The sequence below is a fragment of the Tasmannia lanceolata genome, unplaced genomic scaffold, assembly GCF_043159265.1.
Source record: "Tasmannia lanceolata isolate RefF3 unplaced genomic scaffold, GAP_Taslan_0.1 ptg000008l, whole genome shotgun sequence".
NCBI lineage: Eukaryota > Viridiplantae > Streptophyta > Magnoliopsida > Canellales > Winteraceae > Tasmannia > Tasmannia lanceolata.
In genome coordinates, this window is record NW_027518685.1 from 34040190 (window position 1) to 34060842 (window position 20653).

The following is a 20653-nucleotide window of genomic DNA, read 5'->3' on the forward strand; positions in this document are numbered from 1 at the left end:
TCACTAGTAGAATTATTATTATGGCCTGAATCCCAAGTAGACCCAAATATCATGCTCATTCTCATACCAATTATGCCACATCAAAGGTTTCTTCTAAACCTGTAATGCAATGGAACCAATTACCCAACAGATCCTAAGAATTCTTGCACATAACTGTTGCTCATTAGTTATTCTCACTAACACATGGTTACTTTCCATTGTGGATCATTGCTTGATATCTTTTCTTGCACATAACTGTTGCTCATTAATTCTTTTCACTAGCACATTGTTGCTGTCCATGGTGTGTCATTGCTTGATGTCTATTCTTGCACATAAATGCTACCCCTTGTTTTTTTTTTTTACAATATATATAAATGCTGCCCCTTGATTGTTTTTCGCGAATATATAGCTACTGTCCATTGATAGTTCATTACTTGCTGCCCATTATTCTATAATAAATGCTGCCCTTTGATTGTGTTCGCAAATATATAGCTGCTGCCCCTTGGTTTTTTTTTTTACAAATATATAGCTGCTGCCCCTTGGTTGTTTTCACAAATATATAGCTGCTGTTCATTGTAGATCATTGCCTGCTGTCCTTTAGAATAAGGGTAGAGGGTGATGAAGGCAATAGCCCAAGCCCATTATTAGGGGACTCACCTAGTCTTGATAGTATTCCTCTCTCATTTAAAAAGCTTGCCCAGTCTTTTAGATGTGCAACCTTGAACATTAAAATCCCTTCTCATTGCAAGGGTAATGATAGTGCTAGCTAGAGCCTACCCCTTTTAGGGAGACAAGCTATGTCCCAATATGAATGTCAAACTCGTTTAGAGACAGGCTTTGTCTCATTAGAGGTCAAACCTTTTGGAGACAGGCTTTGTCCCATTGGCCCTACTTATTATTTTATTTTAGGAGACATGTCATGTCTCATTAGAGCCCTTCTCAGAGTCAGTCCGTCTTTCGGGAGTCAGTCCTATCATCATCAGGGGTTAAGATTCTTTCCAACCTCTCATCAAGTCATGTGATTTTTATCCGCTCCTGCAAGGTATAGGATGTTGTCCAACCCTTGCAGAGTTGTTATTCTGTTCTTTTCCCCCCCAATGCATAGGATGCTGTCCAACCTTTGCTGTCCTCCCCTTATGATGATAGGATTCTGTCCTCTTGTGTCAAAAATACAAAAAACATTTCAAAAACTAAAAATCTTAAAAATCTTGAGTCATTCAGAGTAGTTAGGAAAATCATTTCCGAACTACGTTGGCTTGATCCCTTTCCAATGGGTACGTAGTGCAGCTTGGGATCCACATTCCAAGTCCAGCCAAACCTTTAAAAATAAACATTTCAAACCTTTAAAAATTACAAAACTTCTTCAAAACATTTTCAAAAAAGATCTTCCCCTAGAGTTAGGAGTCTGTCCTAGCTATTTAGGTTGTTTTAGAGTTAGGAGTCTATCTTGATTTGTTGATACGGTGTGTCCCGTCGCGTGAGTGTCCTTAGAGTTATGAGGCCTCAAGTTGATCGGTTAGACACTTAGTTGAACCGATGGCTAGACTAGGAAGCATATAGTCAGCCCATGGTTTTCATTAGGTTGCACAGCCTAGATACGCATAGGATGTAGGGCCCACCTGCATTAGCTTAGGGCTAACCAACTTGCATTAGTTAGGGCATATAGAGTCCTAAATATTACAACTCACATGAATTTAAGCAATTGTACAAAAAAAAAGCTTTAAAAATCAGTCGAGTCTAGTGGAATCGAGTCTAGGATAGCAGTTCTAGATGGTTAGGCATAATAGTTTAGAATAGGGCATCGAACTACGTTGACTCCGATTCTTCCCGAGGCCGGGATACGTAGAGCAGCTGGGATGGACGGCCATCTTGGTCCGAGTCAGGTCGCATTAGAGTTAGGACTCATTTTTGTCCAATCATGTATAGAATTGAATTGTGTTGTGTGTTTTGCTGTGTTTTCTTACTTTCATGTACATATCCTATACCTTTAGCTGTAGCATGCATGTGTTTGCACACCAGAACTCAGACACCAATTAGGTATGACACTCATAACCTAGTTATTCTTAGGCAACACTTCTTTCATTTCTTTTTATATGTGCTTATTTTTCATCTCCGAGACATGCATGATCAGATAGACGTCTTTTCGGAGATATTCGTTCCTATTTCATATGACTTTCGCCCAAAATTCTTCAAAATCAATAATAAATGGCATAAGAGACCAGGTGTTTGCACTTGGGCGGATGAGGTGCTCTTTAGACCTTCCGAATTCGTAACCAGGCACGAACCTTCTTTTTATAATCTCTGGTTATCCGTTGCAACAGAGCATAGTATGGGATCCTTGGCCCACTTCCTTGGATGGCGACTCTTCTTTGTTTAAGGTACGCCTCGAATCTGGGCTAGTCCACGAATCGAGAGGTATCTCACCTTTGTATCGCCACTCATGCTGTGAGAGGCATTCTTCTTTCGAGAGTTCCTTAGTAGAGCTCTCCATTCACGTGGATGATCCTGAGACCTCGTGTGGGGCTCGTCCCCCCCCCCGCCGTCTCTCTCGGATCGGGGTCCACACTATGCAAGGACATCCCTTTGGATTCATGCATTGCATGACTCATTTTCAAAGGGGGAGCTTAGTATGATAAGATTTTGTCCTAAGTGGCTTATCATATGATATTAAATGTGTATATCATTATGCATATGATAAGTACACTCATTTGGAGCATTGTTGCTCCATATGGATTATGATCGGGCTTGTCTTGTGTTTTTCAAGTGTAGTTGAAGACAAGAAGCCCATTGCCTAGATGTTAGTGTCATATCCTTTAGGCGTCTTGAGTTATCTTGGATGGTCTAATATGATATCATCTATTCTAAGAATAAGTTTTGGTGGCCAAGTATTCCATTGTCATATCTTTGGCCAATTCTGTCATGCCATGCCTTAAATCTTAGGTTTATCTAAGGCCATTGACAAATACTAAGGGGGAGTGCTAATTGTTGCTATCTTTATGTTTATATGGATTATTGTAAGATGCTAACACTATCCATTCAAACATTTCCTCACTAATTATGCTAAAAATTGCATATCATTAGATTTAAAAAGAAAAAGAAAAAAGGGGGCTTATCATCATGCTAAACTATACACTTGCTTGTTTTTCTTTCATGATAAGTAAACTATAAGCTTTAACTTGCTAATCTATTATTATATTACGGGTCATAGGGTAGATTTATATTGGATATATATATATATATATATATATATATATATATATATACTAAGATACACCCTAAAAATTTGTGCTAAAATTGAAATGTCTCTTTGTTTTGCCAACATAGACTTGATTTGTTTTGTGATTATTCATTTCCTATGTTGATTGTCTCTTATCATGCCATATATACTTTGGATTATACTTTGATTTTAATTGCGGAATTTATCGAGCCGGTCGACCGGGACAATCCGGTCGACCGCAGATGGAGTTTCTGAAAAGTCAGAAACCATCCAGGAAGGTCTTGGCGGACGACCGCCATGGTTCGGTTGACCGCGGAAGGTTTTTGAGCGAAAATGTTGAGCGGACAGGTAGCCCTCTCCGGGCGACCGCCATAGGCCGGTCGACCGCTACGGTAAGAAATTTGAATTTATAAAAGGGTGCCGGATACGACCACGGTGGCTCGGTCGACCGCTACGGTATGAAATTTGAATTTATAAAAGGGTGCCCGATACGACCACGGTGGCTCGGTCGACCGCGACAATCGGGCAAACTAGCCATTGGGGCTTTTGCAGGTTAACATTTTCAAGCCAGTTAATTATAGTATTGCCCTCAAACGGCCATAAACTTGTTAGGGCTATATAAACCCCATTAAAGATCTTCATTACAACCTTTTGAATAATCATTCAACACATCTTTGAGCTTTATCTTTCAAAATCAAAAGGAATCATCTTCTACCTCTTGTGTTTTTGAACTTGCATCAATTACTTGTCAAGAGGGTCTCCAAGAGCATCTCGTTTCTACCATTTGGAGATTTAGTGAACTTGAGAGTTGTATTTGCCTTTAAGAGGTTTGAGAGCTTTCATTTCTTTCTTACTTCTATTTTTGTATAGAGAGTTTCTATGCTTCAACCCTATAGAAAAAGAAGCTTCCTTGTGGAGAGGGTTTCATGCTTCGGCCCTTGAGAAAGGAGAAGCTTGTGGAGAGGGGTTTTACGCTTTGGCACTTGAGAAAGGAAAAGCTTGGTTGTAAAGGGTTCTACGCTTCGCCCGTGAAAGGAGAAGCTTGATCATTGTAATTGGCTCATTGATCCGGCCATTTGAAGGAGGATTAAGATAGTGGAACTCGCGCGTGGACATGAAGAGTGGAGTAGGTCTTGTGATAGACCGAACCACTATAAATTCCGTGTACATTGTCTCTATCTCTCTTCTCTTCTTTGTGCAAGAGTGTGGTAATATCGTTTACTTATTCATTTATAAATTAACAAGGGCTAGTTGCACTTTTAATTTTTAGGGCTTAATCAAAGTACAAATTGTAGAGATTTTTAATTAGACCCAATTCACCCCCCTCTTGGTTTGCCTTTGGGATTTCACTTACCATGAATCCAAGGAACTTCCCGGCGGCCACTCTGAATGTGCACTTGGTGGGGTTGAGCTTCATATTGGGTTCCCTCATAACCTGGAACGTCTCTCTCAGATTAGATATGTGATTCAACATCTTCATGCTTTTGACCAACATGTCGTCAACGTAGACTTGCATATTCTGTCCGATCTGGTTCCTGAAGAGCTTGTTCACGAGCCTTTGATATTTCGCTTCGGCATTTTTCAAACGAAGTGCATGACGCAGTAACAGTACGTTCCTTGGTCCGTTACAAAAGATGTTTTTGGTATATCCGATTCATACATTCTGATCTGATTGTATCAGGAGAAGGCATCCATAAAGCTTAGCAGCTCAAGACCGGCGGTAGCATCTATCAATTGATCGATTATTTGGAGCGGGTAGCTGTCCTTCGGGCAGGCCTTGTTCCAATCAGTGAAATCTATGCAGGTTCTCCACTTCCCGTTGGCTTTCTTTACCATAACAACGTTTTCGAGCCAGTCACGATATTGGATCTCCTGAATGAAGTCAGCCCTCAAGAGCCTCTCCACTTATTCTTTGATTGTTTGTCGCCTTTCTGGGGCGAAATGTCTTCTCCTCTGCTTTACTCGCTTGCAGGTGGGATCGACACTGAGTTTGTGCGTGTTGACCTCAGGATCTATGCCAGGCATATCTCCGGGGGCCCATGTGAAGACGTCTGCGTTATCTCTTAGAAACTGGATGAGTTCATGCCAGGTGTCTTCGCCTAAGGATGAGCCGATTTGAACCATCTTTTCACTGTTATCATAGTATAGAGGAATGGAGAGGAGGTCCTCGACTGGTTCATTTACGATGATTTGAGGTTCGTCTCTCAGATCGAGTAGCTCAATCGGTAGGGTCTCTAATGCATTTTTGCCTTTGAGCGCCGTGGCGTAGCACTCTCTTGATTGCGGTTGGTCTCCTTTGACTTCGCCCACACCATTTGGTGTTAGGAACTTCATTTTTTGATGGTATGCAGATGCGACGGCACAGACGAGGTTTTGCCCGGGTCTTCCTAAGCTAGCGTTATAGGCCGAAGTGGCCCTCACTACTAGGAAGTTGATCATTGCGAATGCTTGACGAGGGGGCTCTCCGACAAGGACTGGGAGCTTGATTTGTCCTTCGACCTTAACTACCTCTCTCGAGAATCAGAACAGATGTGAATTTGCAGTCCTCAAGCGATCATCTCCTATCATCATCTGTTTGAAAGCGTGATAATAGAGGATGTCTGCAGAACTTCCATTGTCTACCCAGATCTTCTTCAACTCCCAGTTGGCAACGAGCATGGTTATGACCAAAGCATCGTCATGGGGAAGTATTAAGTTATCGAGGTCTGCATGTGAGAATGAGATTTCATTTTCCACTTTCATCTTCTTGTTGCAGGTATGGATGGCATTGACTTGACGGGCATAAGCTTTGCGGGCTGCCAATGATTGTGTTTATGACCCTAGTAGTGGAATCGTTGAATTTCTGAGCGCGGGCTGAGAGGGGCAGGAGATTCATGGCGTGCTGGGGACGATGGTGGTCGTTGGGGGCTTTTTCAGTTTTGAGGGCTCCTGTCCCGCTGCTCTCTTTGGCCGCCGCCGCGTTCGACGTACTTCTTGAGGTAACCCCTCTTGATCAGTAGCTCTATTTCTTCCTTAAGATGTCTATATTCATCCGTGTCGTGCCCGTGGTCCCCATGGAACCGATAGTATTTCGACGTGTCTCTCTTGTTTCCCTTCGATAGCATTTTGGCTGGCCATCTCACGAAGTCTTCTTCCTTTATCGCAGCTGTGGGACCCGATCCCGCTAGAGGGTCATGAGTGCGCGAGGCGCTACACTCTCTCTTGGTCTCTCGTACCCACGCGAATGGCGTGTGCTTTTTATTATTGATTTTAATTACCCAACCAAGCAGGTAGCAACCAAGCCATAGGGTGCAGACAAACGTGCAACCCAGTACCCATAAGGGCAGGGGTAAGCCGCCGAGCCTAGCAAGGTGTGATTTAATTCATCTTTTCCGTGAACTTGGGATCACTAAGGCAATTCGAATTCCACGCAAAAGAGAGTGACAGAGTCGCCACCTAGATGAGGGATCTAGGACCCATAATTGACCAGAAATCTAGACTCGTTACCTGGTTACGAGAATGGAAGGTATGGAAAGTTACCACCACATGCACCATTCCTGCCCGATTATCGGTCTTCAATTCCAAAAGTTAACTCTTTTGAATTTCTTTTAAATGGCTCATTTAACTCTATATTAATGTGCGAACTACATGACATGCATCATAAGATCTAATTTCAGTGTAATTCCTAAATTTGTATCTTGATTTTCTTAATTTGTTTGAATTCAATCTAAGTGAAAGTTCTCCTAAAATTCTAATTTCATGGAAAGTCCTAAGTGATTTAATTACTTTTAATTTAAGGATTAATGTACAAAACCCCACTACTTATGTGTGGAGCCAACTCAGGCTTGGTATGCCACTCAAGTATCCAAGTTGCCTACGTATCCCAGCCTCAGTGGAATCAGAGTCGATCGTAGTTCGGTGCACCTAAACTAAGTTATTTATGCCTAACTCATCTAGAACACCAATCTAGACTGAATTGACTGTTTCAACAGTTTTAAGAGAAGTTATTTAGTTCAAGTTGAAGATTTTATTATCCTAGGATTTCATCTAAGATACTATATGGTCCTAGCTAAGTGCAAGACGTCCCTTAGACTAATGCAGGTTAACCTACATCCTAGGTAACTAGGCCTGTCATATGGGAAGATTGCGTTACTAGTGTAACTAGATCTATGGTGCGGTTGCTATCCATAGCAAACGGCCGTGATGAGGCCAGACTTCTAACTTTAGGACATCCTAAAACCTAGAACACGACATGACATAAGTGTTCCTAAAGGGGGCTCTAAAGGTTCTTACGATGGAGACCGCAATCCAACGGTTCCGAAAGAGATGGGGTAAATTGATTCAATTTGTTATAGTTAATGATTTTTGATTTTTGAGAATTTTCGATTCCTAAATATCTAAGGAATACCAAAGGCTCTATGGTTCGCAAGTTTCAGCCTCGAATCGCAAGCATGGAAGGGAATCGTGCTCTCAACCCTTGTATAATTTAGCACGTAAGTTATAGTATCTTATTGCCTGCATGTTTCTCAGGATTTCCATGGACAGTGGACATCAGAGCCAATAACATACTATAATTTACGCACTCCAATTATGCTGGATCGATCGCAATTAGTATACGATTATGGTTACGATCTCGGCAGTTAAATTATCACTACATAGCAAATTTACAAAGGCAATCTATGAACCCTAAGGTTTCTGTTTCAAAAAAGTTAGGGATTGAATTTATGATGAACAGTTAAGATTTTTTGGAGATATTTACTGACCTTTGTATTGATTTGCTATTAAATTGTGATTTAATATCATTAAGACCAGATTGCTAGGATTACACAGTAACCATAATCGAACTCCAAATTAGTTGAAACGTTTCCAGTAACAAGATATGGATGATTGTGGCTTACGGGAAAATTGTCATGAATTATCATTAAGATTTTATATCAATTTCTAATTTTTCAAAATTCAAATCAGATTATATATTAACACAGCAACCTATATCATATCAATTTTAAATTACTCCAAACTTTCACAGAATAGAGATATAGATGATTAGAGCTTACTGAAAATTTGACATGAATTATCATTAAGATTTGATATCAATTTTTGATTTTTTAAAATTCAAATCAGTTTATAGATTAACACATCAACCTATATATCAATTTCAAATCAACTCAAACTCTTACAATATAAAGATAATCATAAGATTAGACTACTGTATGACTTCCATGAATTTTTATTACCATTTGATGCCCATTTAAATTCACACAAAAATCAGATGAAACCAAAGAATTACTTAAAAAGTAAACCTAATGGTATCCTAAAATCAAATAAAAAACTCCAGTAGATATATAATAGATTATAAAAAAAATTATCAAAATTTCAAAACTTAAAAATTAAATCTCCTCCATAAAATTGGTTTTTAAATATAAAAGATCAATTTGTTTCCTAGGCGTTAAAACCCCTTTATTAAAATAAATTATAAAACCTTATCAAATCTTTGCAAAATCAATTGAAAATATTTCTCTAACATTCCAGTAACCTAAGTTACTGGTTTGTAAAGAAAAATTTTGAAAATTTATTAATTTAATAAGAAAAAGAATTATGGCACGTAAAACGGGGAAGCGATTAGAAAACAGTGAAAACCATATTGTTTTTAAAAATATTTTTCAATGGAAACTTGCATTTATTATAAAGCTTTAATTCTGGAAAGTTTCATCAATTTTTAAAACTATTTGGTATTTATTACAAATGGCCGAAATTTAAAATAATTAATAATCCTATTAAATAAACTCCACAAAATATGAAAATTTTTGGGTGATCTAGAAACCTTGTAAAACTACTGAAAACAAACTTTCACTAAATTTGGACATGATTTGATATACTTTTGGCTCCATTCATCAAGAAATAACCCTTTTCGGGGTTATTCTTTGAAAAATAGAATGAAAAAAAAACGGCCAAACCGCGGTTGGAAATTAAGTTTCCAGTAGTTTTGTATTTTATATGAAACCCATAAAATATCAGTTTTTTAAAAAGAACCATGTTTTCAAACACTTGCTTTGATAATCTAATTTAAATTCATATTGAATAAAAACAAAAGAAAACCATTTTTAAATAGAGAAAAATTAATTTTTGGATCAAATTTTGGATTTTGAAAACTCATAATCTATATTATAACATACTGAAATTTCAAAGAAAAAATCGTTGATTTGATCCATCAAAATTAAAACCCTAGCATGCTTTTTCTACTTCACAAAGATGAGGAATCCTTACCGTTGATCGCGATCCATTTCTCTAGGGTTGGTGATCCAAGATATACGCTAAAAAAGATCCAAAGAACACTCCAATAATCCTTGATTGTGTGATGCCTTGGAGAAGAAGAAGGAATTCAAGAATTTCTTTTGTGAAGAACACTTGAGAGAAAGATGAACACACTTCAAGAGAGATGAGGTTTTTTTCTCTTTTTTTTTTCTTTTTTGTTCTTCTTGGGAGGAGAGAGAAAAATACGAAGTTGGATTTTTTCGATCCTTCCTAGGATTGTTTGCTTTGATTTGTATACAAAAAAGCTAAGGTTAAGAGAGAAATAGTAGTTTCCAATGTGAGAGCTCCCTTTTTGGCTTGTTTCCAATTTTCCCCTCTTGCTTTTTTTCTTTCTTGTTTCCAAATTTGATTTGATTCCAATGTTAATTTCTTGTCAATCAAGACATGCTATTCTCATTCCACATTGCTTCTTTGGAAGGAAACATTTTTAAGCAATCATTCCTCTTTTTCCTTTTTCCTTTTTTTTTATTCATTTTATTTTTCTTTTAACAAATATGATGTCACCATTGTGACATCATCAAGGTTGGGTGCTCAACGCATGTGGGTCAGCCATGTGGGGTGCCCACCATGGTGGTCGATCCATATGGGTGAACCCACATGAGCTCCATCTTTGCGGGCTTTAGCCCAATGGGCCATTTCACACGAGTTTCAGGTTTTTCCGTAAAAATTCAATAAAATCTTTCTAAATTGAACATTCTATATATGGACCCAACCCATTTGACATTTATGGTGCATCCCTCACATATGATCGGACCATCTTTTTTGGAAAACAACTTTTCGGGCCAAAATGCCCCTATTTGACTATTAGACATCCAAATGTGACTAAAATACCCTCAGATTGGTTCACCCCTAAAGGAAAAAAATTAAAAATAGAAAGTCTTTGTGGTCAAACTTAAAAAATAGAAACTTTCAAAATTTGGTCCTTTCGGTGAGCAATATTAAACAGGATCATTTGCTATCCCCTGAAAATACCCAAAATGCCCTCAACACTTAGAATTTCCAAATTTAGCAGGTTTTCCAAAATTCAGAAAATCATTCATAATCTCTCAGACATATTTCGGGGATCAAAAGAATTACACAGGAAAAGACCAAATTACCCCAATGTGTTAGAATTTGGCGAGACTAGGGAAAACCCTGAGAATTTTCAAAAATAGCAGATTTCCGAAAATTTATGAACGGACTCAAGATTTGTTAGACACAACTTAGGGACCAAATATGATATATTGGAAATGTCTAAAATACCCCCGAAGTGCAAGACTAAGAGAAAATCTTAAGAGATCTAAATTTAGCAGGTTTCCCAAATCTTGCGAAATTACTCTTAATCCATCAGCCGTACCCTCGAGATGGTTTTGGATATATGAGAAATGATTGAAACATCCATAAGATGATGAAAATGTGGAAGCCACATGAGTTTCTAAAAATAGCAGCTTTTTCAAATTCATGTAATCGTTGAAGATCTCTCGGACACAGCTCGGGGTTCAAATGGGACACATTAGAAATTACCAAAATACCCCTGTAGTGCAAAATGGGCAAAAATGAGGGAAACCCTGAAAATTCAAAAAATAGCAGGTTTTTCACTTTCTTGGAAACTTGATTTTACATCTTCCGGAGGCCAAAGGAAGCCCCTAGAGACCTTCAGGATCGCGAATCAACTTCAAAACTCCCATAATGAGGTGAAATCTACCCTAAAATGCATGGATGCCTAATCTAATGCTGAATACGGACTCAAGACTCGATGATACTACCGAATCTTTCTTTTTAAAGCGTAGCAAAATGGGGGTGTCTACAGCAGCGAGTATGCGTCTTCGAGAAGTATTAAGGAGAGTGTAATTCTCCTCTTTCCTAAGGAGAGTGTAATTCTCCTCTTTCCTCTATGGGCTTCTTTCTCTCCCTAGAGCTTTATCGTCCCTATGTTGCTTTGTAGGGTTCTTTTCTTCTTCAGAGGTTCTCCTCCGATTCGAATCCAGGGCAGCCAATGTTTCCTCCATAGATATGTACTCTTCGGCCCCAGCCATTAGATTCGCTAGCGAGTGCGGATTTCGGCAGCCTACTGGTCACCAAAAATCGTTGGACTTGGCACCTGCGAGGAGCGCGTTTGTGGCAGCGAATGGATCTAAGTTTGGTACTTGAAGAGCCTTCAGGGGCTTGCTGTCTCCCTGTCTCAGGGCCATTAACGATGCCGCTGTTTTTATTGGCCTTCGACTACTCATGAAGTGTCGGGCCAATTCATCTCCGACATCCTCAAAATTGTCGATGGAGTTTGGTTTAATCCGTGAATACCAATCTCTAGCTGCTCCTGTCAGAGTGGTCGGGAAGGCCTTGCAAAGGAACCCATCAGAAGCACCGTGGAGGAGCATCATAGTTTTGAATGTCTCCAAATGGTCCATGGGATCGGTGGTTCCATCATATTGCGAGACCGGTGGCATCTTGAACCCTCTGGGTGCTGGTGCATGTAGTACTTTGTCCGTAAAGGGTGGTCTGCTTGAGAACGTCTTTGAGACTGCCGACCATAATCTTTCGCCAGTTCCTCGATTCGATGGTCTATCTCTTCGAACCTTCGCAGCATTGGATCAGCTTCTCTCCCTTCACGGCCAACCAGTTTGCCTCCCCTTTCCGCAGGGGGCCTTGCCGCCGAGTCTGAATGGCTTTTTGAGCTCTTCCGGTGATGCCGTGATCTTGCCTGCTCAGCACGGTCATCTCGAGCTCGGTGTCTATGCACTGAACGAGATCAAGATCAGCGACGGTAGTGAGGCTCTGTTTGAGCGTGTCTCGTCCGGGAGTGATGGACTTGTCTTGAAATGGAGTGATGGATCTGATCACAGTGGGAAGGGACTAGTTCTTCTCTAGGAGGGTTCAACTTTTCTTGCGCAGGTCGGAAAACCTCTGGAGGGTGTTGCTGAGGCGCCTGTTGGATCAAGTTCTTGTACTGGTCGACAAGGGTGGTCATCTGTTCAAAAAGTGTTTGGATTTGCTCAGGATTAGGAGTTGAAACGGGGGTTAGATGCTCGGAGCCAGTTGGGATGTGCTCTGCTGTCATCGGGGGAACAACCACCTCCGAAGCGATCCGTCCATTCCGCGCCGTGCGGTGTGACGCAGGTCGGGTCGCCCGCGTAGCAGGGACTCGTGCACTCCTCCGTCCTGTCATTTATGATGGGATTTTAGAATGGCTTTTAGTTCGTGGTCCCACGGATGGCGCCAAACTGCTACGCTCGAAATCAGTAACAAATGAGGCAGTGACGAAAGAGCTGATCTGGCGAGCCCTGGTTGTCCGAGCTGGCTAATTAACTGTGTCATGAGCAAGGAAGCACCCAGTCAGAAGACCAACTTGGAGTCGTAGCTCCGGACGGGCCCTTTGACAATCAAGTCAGTGATGGGCACAGAAAAGGAGAAAAGCCAAAGTAAGGGATTCTCACTCTTAGGGATTCGCCCCTCACCTTAGTGTTTTAAAGGCTATTTATAGTGAGGGCCTTGGGTAGCTGGATTACCTACCCAAGACAGGTGTCAGCCTATGAGTTGGCCAAATTTTACCTGCCCTTGGTGGATTACATGGTTTCCCCTAGAGCTGGTGTTGTCCTGTTAGTGGGCCACGTGTCGATAGCTAATTGGGGGTGACTTTTCATACCCCATCAGGATGATACAAGCCTTTGGATCTATTAGGACTTGTTAAGTGTATGATGCCTTGTATTCCGGACGTTTCAATGTCAAGAAAATGACTGGTTTTGACCTTTTTATATTAAATGAAACTCTGCATACCCCTTATTTTGTTAGAGAAGCACATTATCATCTGTCCCTGTTTTAAACTTTTTATTCTGAATGCTGCAGTTCCCGTAGGAAATTGGTACTACGAGCGTAAGACTTTGATGCAACCCAGATCATAGCCATTCATCTAATGGGCCCCATCATCAATCAAATGATATTGACCGTTCTATTGAAGGTTTATTTATACATTGAATGTGCATGGTTGCTTTTTTGCTTACAACCATTAGGCCACATGTTAGGTGGTCAGGATCACTTAGATCGGTCGTATCTTCGAGCTATATGGTGAATTCATGATGCACACGGTGCGTCCCACTTTTGGTTGATCAAAACCGTCCATTTGATCATAGCCCAAAATTCAAGTCAATCAACCAATTATAATATCAAATAATCAGTATTTTTTTGTCATGATGGTTTAACAAAGTAAAACTATATAGCCAACGGTTCACATTCATCGGATAAAAGTACACATTATTGGATGTTAAAGTAGATGTTTGGCATCATCTTGGGGCCATAGGAGATCGATCCAAAGCAAGGCCTATCAGATGGACCGTTCTGATCGGTCGAAGGTGGGACCCAGTCTACCATAGTGTGACCCACCTTGATAATACAAATGGCCTTATAAGAAAAGGTCTCATGATATCACTGCCCTAGATTTTTGTAACCATGAGATGTTAGTTTATTGGACAATGGCTGCAAGAGGGCTCACTCTCGCTGGCACTAAGGTAGCTAGCAATATGCCCTTGTCATTTTCAAGTAGTGTTGTTTTCTTCCCTCTTTCTATATTTTAGAATGTGACAGGAGCATACAAAATTAACTGATTTTTTTATGTCATCAATGGTTACGTAAGTCATCAGACATCTAGAAAAAGATGGTATGGTGGGAAGTGAGATTACTATTATGCCAATGTAGTTTTTCATATACCAGGTGAAATAAATAGGTCTTTATGTGAGAAGACAAAGGATTTCCTTTTATTTGTTTTAAATTTTTCTACAAGGCTCCCTTTCTCTCGACATAAAATCTGTGTTTAAAATAAATTTTAGGCACATTTTTCTGGAAAATTAGAATAGAATTTGTTTTATGCAAATTTTACAACAGGGATTCTGAAAGATCCCACATCGAAAATGGAGGAAAGGTTACTGGGCTATATATGTGGATTTCTCATTTCCCTATGTAGATGCATGTTCAGCATCTCCAAGGGGCGGGCCCCGCGGAGTGAGTCAGGCACGGTTAGTGCTGTTGGAAAACAAAACCGGGGAGGGTAGATGACCCAGAACTGGACAAAATCTACACAATGGAGTCAGAGCGTGACAGAATGGTATCAGAGCGGGACCTCCCATCCAGTACGGTGTGCCAGCGAGGACGCTGGGCCCTAAGGGGGGGAGGATTGAAAGATCCTACATCGGAAAGGGAGGAAAAGTTACTGGGCTATATATGTGGATTTCTCCTCTCCCTATGTAGGCGCCCTTTCAGCCTCTCCAAGGGGCGGGCCCCGCGGAGTGGGTCAGACACGATTAGTGCTGTTGGAAAACAAAACTGAGAAGGGTAGATGACCCAAAACCGGACAATATCTACACAATGGGGTTAGGGGCGTGACAGATTCGGATGTAAAATGGGTGTAAAACAAAATTTGTGCCCATTTTCCACTAAAAATGGATGTAAAATTTGTTTACGCTCTAAAGAAAAAGAGCCTAAGGGCATGTTTGGCTTCCTTGACTTTTTTTACTTGGAATATTAGCTTACCCAATGGGAAATGAGGGTGGGAGAGGGATTAACAGGAGAAGGGCTGGTTAAGGAGAGGGTAAGAAAAGCTTGAAAGACAAGGAAACAAACAACTCCACCCAAAATATGATTGATTTTCCTTGTTTTTAATCACTTCTCACACTCCAATCATTTATGCCCTCTCAAATCTCTCCTCCTCACACCTGCCCTACCCCACTCTCTCACCACTTACATAAACTAATTTATCACGAAAAAAATATTCATGGTTGCCAAACGTGGCCTAAATGGAAGCGTATCGGCTCTAATGTGAAAGTTAGAAAATCAAAGAGATGAAGTGTGATTACACTAAAAAATAATAATCAATAATAATAAGATAGTTTAATTTTCTATGCACCCAGTTGAAATAAGAATCCATATACATGTAACCTAATTTGGGTCTCATTGGTGGTGGGTGTGATCAGTGTGAAGATCGAAAACAAGACATTAGCGAATGGGGAATGGTTGACATTTCTTCCAATAGGGAATATGTGTGTGATGATGAACAGTGAGTTATATCTATTAAATTGATTTTTATATGCCCTTAATCATTGACTTGAATATATGACGAGGGGACTTGAGCTTCGTATCTCTCTTCCTTCTCATGCAGCCCCATTATACCAAAGCTTATCATAATTCTGTCTCCAAGATACACTAAGTTCCCTGTATGGGCTTATTATTCACAGAATTTTATCTATGTCACGCCCACAAGCCGACAACACAAGTCAGGGACGTGGAAACGACCACAAACTAAGTCCGGCCAAAAGTGCTTGTCTAATAGCTACGGTTGGAGGACGTCCAAAAATGAGCTCGTCCAAAAATCCAGCCGAGCTACGTATTTCGCAGCATTTTTGGGATTCTTAAAAATCCTAAGTTGTAGCTCGGCCAAAGGAGGTCGTACAAATGAGTCCGGCCAAAAGAGCTCATCTAATAGCTATGGTTGGAGGATGTCCAAATAATGAGCTCATCCAAAAATCAGCCGAGCTTCATATTTTGCAGTGTTTTTAGGATTCTTAGAAATCCTAAGTTGTAGCTCGGCCAAAAGAGCTCGTCTAATAGCTATATTTGGAGGATGCCCAAATAATGAGCTCGTCCAAAAACCAGCCGAGCTTCATATTTCGCAGTGTTTTTGGGATTCTTAAAAACCCTAAGTTGTAGCTCGGCCAAAGGAGCTCGTACAAACGAGTCCGGCCAAAAGAGCTCGTCTAATAGCTATGGTTGGAGGATGTCCAAATAATGAGCTCTTCCAAAAACCAGTCGAGCTTCATATTTTACGGCGTTTTTAGGATTCTTAAAAATCCTAAGTTGTAGCTCGGCCAAAGGAGCTTGTACAAACGAGTCCGGCCAAAAGAGCTCCTATGGTTGGAGGATGTCCAAATAATGAGCTCGTCTAAAAACCAGCCGAGGATCGCATTTCGCAGCGTTTTTGGGATTCTTAAAAATCCTAAGTTGTAGCTCTGCCAAAGGAGCTCGTACAAACGAGTCCTTCCAAAAGAGCTCATCTAATAGCTATGGTTGGAGGATGCCCAAATAATGAGCTCGTCCAAAAACCAGCCGAGCTTCGTATTTCGCAGCGTTTTTGGGATTCTTAAAAATCCTAAGTTCGGCCAAAGGAGCTCGTACAAATGAGTCCGGCCAAAAGAACTCGTCTAATAGCTACGGTTGGAGGATGTCCAAATAATGAGCTCGTCCAAAAACAGCCGAGCTTCGTATTTCGCAGCGTTTTTGGGATTCTTAAAAATCCTACATCTTGTCAAATTTAACTTTTTCTTTGATTTTCATTGCCCAAGATCCAAATGGATCATTAAGTTAATGTTTAGAATAACAAGTAATACTCCTTTAATTTAGTAGATAAATCCTCCAAAAATCTCTCTGAATCGTAGTACATATTTATTCCTCTCTCTCTCTCTCTCTAAAACGCACTCTCTCAAAACGCATGCCTTTCCGCGACTCTTTATATCCCAAAAAAGTCTCTCTCTTCACCGTTTAATTCTCTGGAAGTATGAGTAGCGCCTGGAATTCCAAACGCATGGCTTTTGGAATTCCAAAAGCCATGTGTTCTGATTCTAATCAATATAAAATATGTCTTTGGGGTATTCATTTCACTTGCTCTATTGCCGTTCCCATTTTCCATAGAACTCTTCTTTATTTGCAATTTTGGGTTCATGGATTTCTCCATGGCCATTCCATTTTGTTGCTTCTCCATACAGGTAACTTTACTTACTAATTTCTTCTTTTTTACTGGTTTAATCTGCAATCAGGGCTTTTTCCCTCTCAATCCTCCACCTAAATAGAAAAAAGGTAATAAAAAATGAATGCATGTTGACCTCTGTAGTAAAAATAAATAGTGCAACATTTTCTTTCATACGTGAGTAGCATTTTTATTTGGCCCTTTCAGGTTTCTTTCATGCATGAGTAGCATTTTTATATGGCCCTTTCAGGTTTCTTTCATGCATGAGTAGCATTTTTATTCGACCCTTTCAGGTTATTTATTTCTGATTTTGTTTCAGATTCATGATCTGTTTGGCAAAACTTTATGAATTCCTTTGTTTTTGTGCTTAAATTGGTTCTATATTTCAATTATTCATTATTTTTTGTTAAAGGTATGTCCTTACTTCTTTGGATGAATTTCTCATGCCCTCTTCTGTTGAAATTTTTTCTATGTCTTACTCATGAATGTTTCTTTTTTATTTTCATTTTTTTTCTAAAAAAAGTTATAAAGCTTTCTTTTTTGGGCCGCCCTGTGCATCGCACAAGCCTACAACTAGTTTCATCTATAATAGAATATGCATAGGAAAATGATATGGAAACAAGGAGTACGACTGAACATCGACCTACCAAGAGAATGTTGTTTGCAAAAACAAAATTAGTTTTTGTTGATTTTTCAAAACCTAAGGGTGGCTTATGTCAGTTGTGATGTTGCAGCGAGAACCCATTGGTTCCTCGGTCCCTCGCAGTACTCTATATGCAAATAATTAGGTTTAACTTTAAAGTCATGTGCATATGTGAGTACTTTAAATAATTTTTAGGAGAAATTGCCAATGGGAGATATCAAAATACGAGAATTGCCAATGGGGGGCATACTTTTGAAAAATTATTAGAGAGGGACGAAATGGGGGTTATCAAGTCTCTAAAAGGGGGTTATCGACCCTCTTTAACAATTTTTCAAAAATGTGTATCCCGTTGGCAATTCTTGTATTTTGATGTCCCCCATTGGCAATTAGGATGCTTGTTGGCCAAGTTATGGGGCTCCTTTTCTAGAAGGTTGACAAGCAATTCTTTTTAGGAGAGTTTTGCAAAAGAGGTCTTATACTTTTCTTTATATGCAAAAAGAGTTTTGTAGTTTGACCATTTATAAATAAAGTTTTCACATTATTGGACGGGAATTGCTAGCGTCCATCACAACGCATTTCACGACTGGTCTGTCGCATGTCAGACCGGCCACCCACATCGTAAATGGAGACAAAAGCTGTTGTCTTCATTCACAAGGTTCCAGACTTCCTCTCAATCGCATTGGAGTGAGTACTTTTCTGACAGAGCAAAAGCCTTGCCCAATCTATAGGATGATCCTAACCCTCCGATCTATAGAGCGACTACTCATTATGAAAACCTATCCATTAACATTTGGATACTTGAGATCCATCGGTTCGTCGGGTCCATTGGGTTCTACTAACAAAAGCTGAGCCGTTGATTTTTGAAATTCTTTATCTTTTGCATAGGACGCCAGTCTGTAAGGGACCAAGACCTAATTAAATCACCTCATCATGTCCTACAAGATCAATGGTCACGATTGCAAGTAAATGTTCCGCATGGGATCCTAGAATTACGTGACGTTTCTCCTATTATCTTCAAACTAATATAAAACAACATCTCGATGGAAGACAATTACGTATGCTTTCATTCCTATGGAAATGTGGTCCCTCATCTTCTTCTCCCTCTCTATTTGCATTTTCCTTAGATTCCTCACCCTCACCATAACCAACCAAAAAAAGAGAAAGCTCCCACCTGGTCCTCCAACTCTCCCCTTTCTAGGCAACCTCCTATGGCTAGGCAGATCCCTCTTCAACATAGAGCCCGTTCTCCGGCAGCTTCGGTCCAAATATGGCCCCATCATCACCTTCCACATCGGTCCTCGTCCGACTATCTTCGTCTCCGACCACTCTCTTACCCACCAAATCCTCATCCAAAAGGGCGCCACATTTGCTGACCGACCCCCGGCAACTGAGGCCGGACGCATCATCAACTCCAACCAACACAGCATTAGTTCTGCACCCTACGGTCCTCTATGGCGCCTCCTTCGTCGAAACCTCATGTCCGAACTTCTCAACTCTTCTCGTGTTAAATCTTACGCCCGCGGCCGCGAATGGGTCCTCAATCTTTTGATAAAAAGATTTAGATATGAATCCGAATCTAGTGATGGGACGGTTCCCGTCCTCGAGGGCTTTCAATATGCCATGTTTTGCTTGCTCTTACTTATGTGTTTTGGTCAGAAACTCGAGGAAGATTTGGTCAAAAAAATCGAATCCATAAAACAACGATTGCTCTTGGGTTTCGTGAGATGCAATGTTTTTGCTTTCTTTCCCAAGATTGGGAAAATCATTTTCCGCAAGCGGTGGAACAAGCTACTAGACCTTCGCCGAGAACAAGATGAGCTTCTCGGTCCACTGATCAAAGCCCGTAGAGAATATCAAAAGAAACAACTGCTGGACGGCAACGACGAAGACTTCTTCTTGTTCTCATACGTTGATTCCCTTTTGGGTCTAGATCTCCCGGACGAAGGGGGAAGGAAGCTCACGGAAGGGGAGATCATCTCACTCTGTTCCGAGTTTCTAAATGCGGGGACAGACACAACATCCACAGCGTTGCAATGGCTTATGGCCAATCTGGTGAAGAGCCAGAAGATACAATCCAAACTGTTCGAAGAGATTAAAGGGGTTGTGAAAGAAGAAGACTCCATCAAAGAAGAGGATTTACAGAAGATGCCGTATTTGAAAGCGGTGATCATGGAGGGGCTACGAAGACACCCGCCGGCGCACTTTGTGCTGCCTCATTCTGTGACGGAAGAGGTGTCTATAGAAGGGTATGTGATACCAAAAGATGCAAATTTGAATTTTACTGTGGCAGAGATGGGTCTGGATGGGAAGGTGTGGAAGGATCCGATGGAGTTTAGGCCGGAGAGGTTCTTGGAGGGGGAAGAGGTCGATATTACGGGGAGTAGGGAGATAAAAATGATGCCTTTTGGGATTGGGAGGAGGATTTGCCCAGGGATGGGTCTTGCCATACTTCATCTAGAATACTTCGTGGCAAATTTGGTGAGGGAATTCGAGTGGAAGAAGGCCAATGAGGAAGAGATTGATATGTCGGAGAAGCTAGCGTTTACCGTAGTCATGAAGAACCCACTTAGAGCAGCCATTGTTCCAAGGAGAAAGTAGAGAAGGCGTGCTGATATCATTTCTTTATCTTTGTAAAAGTGTATCAATAATTGATGAATATGATGTGTGACATCAAGTAAAATAAAACTGAAATAGAGTTGAGATGTCAAACTTGTTATTTACATAGAATACTTTAGCATCAGTTTGTCACGCAGGACGCAAGGTTCTTGCCGGCCAATTTCACATTTATATTCATGGGGCTAAAAAAGGGATACTGATA

General features: G+C 40.6%; 1 pseudogene; it reads left to right on the forward strand.

Annotated features, from left to right (window-relative positions):
- The first annotated feature begins 18883 nt into the window (after positions 1-18883).
- Positions 18884-20653, forward strand: LOC143885258 (cytochrome P450 89A2 pseudogene; annotated as a pseudogene).